Below are 6000 nucleotides of genomic sequence, written 5' to 3' on the forward strand. Positions count from 1 at the left end.
CAGATGGACATTGACGGAAAAAAGCCGCCTATACTGTCACAGTAAGTAAGAAACAAAACTTACATCCATATCCACAGATAAGCTATAATCATAGCGATACATTAAATTGTGTTCCATCTTTTTGTCATAGAGCGAGCACCCAGGATTATGCTAGCAATAATGACGCAACTTCCTGAAACCATCTGAAGATGAACCCGAAAAGGTTCGAAAACCAGTTCATGGAATAAAACGTAATTATTCAAAAAAGTGACTGGTTTCAGTTTTGTATAACTTATTTACAAACAATAATTTAACTATTTCAGAAAGAACAACTGTACATACAACAGTATGTCGTCTTTCTTTTGTTGTAGCATTACAGAGAGAAAGAAAAAAATGTGGAATGTGGAAGGTAAGACTATTAATTTTAAATGCGCTGTGTCGAGCAGCATGCTACGCAGCTGTCATGAGAAAATTTATGTCGTCCAGTCGTGTAGGTGTAAAAAGAGGCGTGCATTGAGAGCGGTTCCGAGGAATGCGAAGTCGACTCGTAAACTCTGCGAATCACTATGTAGCGCGTGGCGAACGGTACCTTTTATCGTTTTTAGGTTCCATCCGCGGATATAGAGTGGTAGTGATGGCTGTTTCTATACCTTTGTGAGAGCTGTTATTAACTAATTTTAACTTCACAAAGTACGTTTTCGATACTCAGCGGGTTGCCGAATTATCGATTTCCGTCATGAAAGTTTATTCTCGAAGCTCGCCAACTGTTTTTTTCAGAATCCATTTGTTCACTAGGAACGGATTAATAGAAATGTTGATATCTATGTTTCGGTTCTGACACACATATTTTTCCAGAGTTTCAGCTTCTTACTTCTCAGAATTCTTGACGGATTCCTTTCAGCTACTTATGAGGCCACAGGGAAAGTCAACGGGTATAGCAGCGTTCATTGATCGTTTTTGTCATCTGACCGGTTTGCTAATTCTAGAAACTAACGTTATGGGGAAGACAATGAACTTAAGTTCGGAGAGTACACCGTTAGTATCAACAACCGACCACTTTAATTATACTGCAGTTTTCGTAAATGACTTGAGACGTATGCCTGGACAGTTCCTTCGTAAAGCTAATGACCAATTTTGTCTTGATCTATGACCACTTGTGCTATTGATCCGCTTCTAAAGTCGTCTGCGAGAGTTTATAACTACTATTTTCTTACTTTTCAGTCGCTTTCCTTCTGATAAGGAAATGTTATACAAAAGAGTTTACAGGCTGCACAGATGTCTTGCTGCCGACCATAAAGTTTACCAAAACCACTGTAGTGAAATGCTGAAGGCGTTCAGAGTATCTAGGATTGACGCTGGGGATGCAAGGTGACCCTGAAAGTAAATATATGCACTTTATTCCGTGTAACTAAGCCAAAACACGCATTACTGACCGTTCACAACACTGGCAACTGAAAACTCGAGAAATTAACAATATAAAATACCTAAGAGTTACCGCCCGAGCGGCCTACAGTGGGATCACCACTTACAACTAGTGTTAGGAAAAATACGTGTCAGGTCGAGGTTCATTGGAGGAATCTTAAGGAAATGTTTGTAATTCACCCACGAAAGAAGAGGCTTAAAAAACTCTCGAGCGACCGATTCTAGAGTACCAGAAATTACTTAATTGTTTAGGGAATCAAACTCTTATGTATGAAAAAGCATCAAACGTGTGATTACTCAGTTCATTATTCTACACTGTATGAATATGGTCTATTAGAGAAACGCTAGCTTTTCACGTATCTCACTGTTCATGATGACATAACTCTCGAACTATATGCAATACACTGATATAAATTTGATGCCCATTAAGTACTATACGTGGATACCATCTGCAAAATCTGTTGTGATTAAAGTTAGTATTAAGTTTTACTGCATCAATCTTATCCTCTTTTTATATCCATTTTTGCTTCTGGTAACACTAAGATGTGCTAATCTAATCTATATAACCCTCACAGCCCTTTACTATTATTATTATTGTTATTAGTATCACTTACTATTACTATTATCAGTATTATTATTAATATCAGTATTGGTGTTATTAATATTGTTATTGTTATTATTATTACTGGTTGGTTGGTTTGTGGGGTTCAAGGGACCAGACTACCAGGGCCATCGGTCCCTTTTTCCACGAACTTGAAACACCCACAGAGAATAAGAACAAACGATGGAGATGACAAGAGACGACACTGGACAAGAAACACACAGACAGAGACCAGAAAAAAGGAATTAAAATCACACCGAGTGAGACAGTGATTGGCCGACCATAGAAACAAAAAAGGAAAAGCCAACCACCAAGAAACGCACTAAAAACCCCAGTCTAAAATCGTAGGCCAAAGGCCAGACTCAACACAAAAAAAAGGACAAACACTTAGATCAAGCTATAAAAACCCCCTGCACGAATAAAACTCAAAACTAAATCTGCCATCGCAACGTCATCTGAGTTAGTGCAAGAATCGTATCAGACAGTGCAAACGTCTGACTGAGCGGAGTTAAAAGCAGGCAGTACAACAAGATGTGGACCACCTTTTTTTTTTTTCACTAGCTGCTTATATTTTATGACCCACCGTCTAATTTCTTATGGTGGGTCGTATATTGCCACTTAGCCGCTGTGACTGGGTCCGGGGTCCGCAGTGACTGAAAGTAACACCACACCGGCTCCCGTCCCCACTCACACCGTTGCCCGTGTCCCGCCACGTGGAGGCGGGCTCTGTTTAGATCCATTTGATATCTTTTTTTTTGCAGCATTAGAAAAACGTATAACTAATACAAAATCAAGTAAGATATTAATAAACAAAACGAAATTAAATATTTGGAAAGAAGGAAGGAAGAGAACTGAATAGAGAAGTTATAGGTATAATATTGCCCGTCACCTGGTTGTGGGCGGCGGCCCGGGTCTTGGAATGAACCTCAAGACGCTGGCCGTTGCTCACCATGCCTTTAACATCTACTATCCTAAAAACTACCTTAACTAGAAGAGATTAGGGTACGTTAAAGCTAGAAACTAAGACTAAGACCTCCATGTCCAGCCTACTAATCTATTTACGATATACAATAGAGAGGTAACTGATTTTGTGCTTGGCTCAAAGTTGCTAATGAAAGGGTACTTGTAGTAAAAGTAATAAGGTAATGACGCTAACGGTTTGTGTTGAGCCTACAAGGCTCCTAGTAGAGTACATCAGGCGCAAGCACCTCCCGGCCCCGCCGACAACACGACCTGAACGGTGGTTTTCCCCGATCTACCATAGGTATCCGTCGGGTTGGGCTCAAAAGAGAGGAACCACAATTAAGATCCTTCCATCCAGGACGTGCGCCGCCTCTTACCAGGGGGGCGTGGGTCCCTTGAAGAGGTGCCCAACTTTAAGCTTCAGATGAGAAGTTCTTAGTATAGTGGAGGTTGAGGTATAGGCTGTGTAGGTTAGTTGTACAAACAGTTCACACTGAGCCAATGAGACTTACAATGATACGTGGTGTGGCAGTTAGCACCTTCCGGCCCCGCCAGCAACACAGCCTGAGCGGTGGTTTTCCCCGATCTACCATAGGTATCCGTCGGGTTGGGCTCAAAAGAGAGGGACCACAATTAAGATCCTTCCATACAGACTGTGCGCTGCCTCTTAACGGAAGGCGTAGGTCCCTTGAAGAGGTACCTAGCTTTAAGCTCTTATTGAACATGGAGATGCTGTTAACTGTTTATATATAAGGTGCAATCTGTTTTTAGGATTGTGTGTGACTTGTGCACCTCTTGCCGGTTGTTCCACTCTATTCTTTGAATTTAACTTGGTTGACACTATGGATCATCCGCGCTGGACGCTTCAATATTTGTGTTGGTGTCCTGGTCTGTATCTGTTTCTTCTTCATCACTCGCGGTGCTAATCATATCTGTGTCCCCCTGGGCATCGTGACGTCTGTTTGGACCGACTTGCCTTCGGTAGGGTCTGTTGCGCAAGTATTCTATTTGTTGGATCTTCGAGATTTCGTCCGTTAGTTTGTTGAGTTCAGTCCACCTTTCCGGGTCGCGTATTATGGCATGTAGTTCGTTCTGTGTGTTCAGGCGATTTATGTGTACTGTGTGTCTTATGTTCGTGCGTTGTCCGCAGAAGAAGACAGTATGTTCAGGGGAACCTTCTTCCCCGCATGTGCATCTATTAGTCTGCTGCAGACTCACGCGGTACAGGTGCGTGGGATAAGGGCCATGTCCTGTGATGAAATGTACCATACCGCGGCTGGGATCAATATGTTTTAGTTTTAGTCTTTCCCGGATGTCAGGGAAGAAGTTGTATACACGGCGGCCATTATCGCTGTTGGCCCACTCGATCTGCCAGGTATCCACTCGCCATGCTCTGAGTTGGCGTGTTGTCTCAATCGGTACACCAGTGATCTGCCGAACCTGGTCTATTCTCCCCATCCTAAGCCAGTACATTGCTGCGCGGTACCTGATGGTGATATCTATGGGGAAAATTCCCATAACGACACATAGTGCGTCATTTGATGTTGTGTTAAATGCCCCTGTTAGTCGAAGTAGAACACTTCTTTGGCCTCGACGTACAATGGTTCTGTTGGTTGAGAGATTTAACCTGTGGGCCCACGTACTGGCAGCAAAGCATAGTACTGACTCGAAGAGAGCGCAATGGTGTGTTCGTGTCACTGACAGGGGTAGTCTCAATTGTTCCGAATTTAGCCTAGCCAGTTTGTGTAGTATCTTTTCTGCTTTGTTTGTGCATATTCGCATGTGTTCGTGGAAGTTCAATCGTTCATCAATGTATACTCCTAGATAGCGTGTGACTGCTAGTCTTTTTATGTTAGTGTCCCCGATTTTGACTATTGGGTTCCTGCGCAGGACACCCTTTAGCAATGTATAAGTTGTTTTGTTTCCTGCTATCTTTAATTTATTATCTGTGCACCATTGGGTTATTGTCCTAAGTGTTCCATTGGCTCTTTCTTCTAGCTGGGCACGGTTGGTTATTTGCTGAAACTACGACGAGTAGATCATCAGCATAAGCGACAGCTCCATCTGTCAAGATGTGCTCCTCTAGTAACAGTAGGAGCGGTTCTATAACTATGTCCCAGAAGATGGGGCCGCAGATCGACCCTTGTGGACAGCCTTTTGTAATTCGTTTAATCACTTTCTGGTTGTCCATTTGCCAAACGACCGTTCTGTCTCTGCAGTAGTCCATGAAACTATTATACAGAGACTCCGGTACCTGCAGGTGTCTGAGCCTCTTGAACAAGGCCGGCCACCAGAGGTTGTCGAAGGCACCTGAGATGTCTATCATAATTGCAAGTGTGTATTTGGAGGGTGTGTCGTGTACTATTTGGAGTGCTCTGTTAATTGCGTCGTCTATAGATTTCCCTTCCCTGAAGGGGAAGCGTCAAAGCGTCAAAGCTGACCGGCAGCGACATAAAGGTGGGTCCTCACGGAACCATAAATAGCTGTGTGTTATCCAGGTGTGGCCAACGCACAGCCGGCAGAAGACAACAGAATCCTTGCGAGAGACCCGCAAAGATGAGCGCCACGCACCGGTAACCTCCTTGATGGCCCAAACTTTGTTGGGTGAAGGAAGGGCCATTCTTCACCCCAGGTGCGAAGTACCTTCTGGCACAAAACTGACCTGAGGTCACTCTCTGAAAGTCCAATCTCCAGGGTTGGTGCACTGACAGCCTGTTTGGCCAGTGTGTCAACACATTCATTTCCCAGGATGCCGACATGACCCAGGGTCAACACAAAGACCACAGAGCAGCTACAACAGTCAAGAGTATGGACGGACTCCTGGATAACCACCACCAGACGATCGCTAGCTTGTATACTGCTCAAGGAGTCACTACAGATAACGAAGGACTCACCTGAGCAAGAGCGGATATACTATAGGGCGCGAGAGATGGCGACCAACTCGCCAGTGAAAACACTGCAGCCAGCCAGCAATGAGTGTTGTTCATAATGATCCCCTAGACTAAGAGCATAACCAACACGACCAGCAACCATCG

This window comes from Schistocerca cancellata, chromosome 1, assembly GCF_023864275.1.
Source record: "Schistocerca cancellata isolate TAMUIC-IGC-003103 chromosome 1, iqSchCanc2.1, whole genome shotgun sequence".
NCBI lineage: Eukaryota > Metazoa > Arthropoda > Insecta > Orthoptera > Acrididae > Schistocerca > Schistocerca cancellata.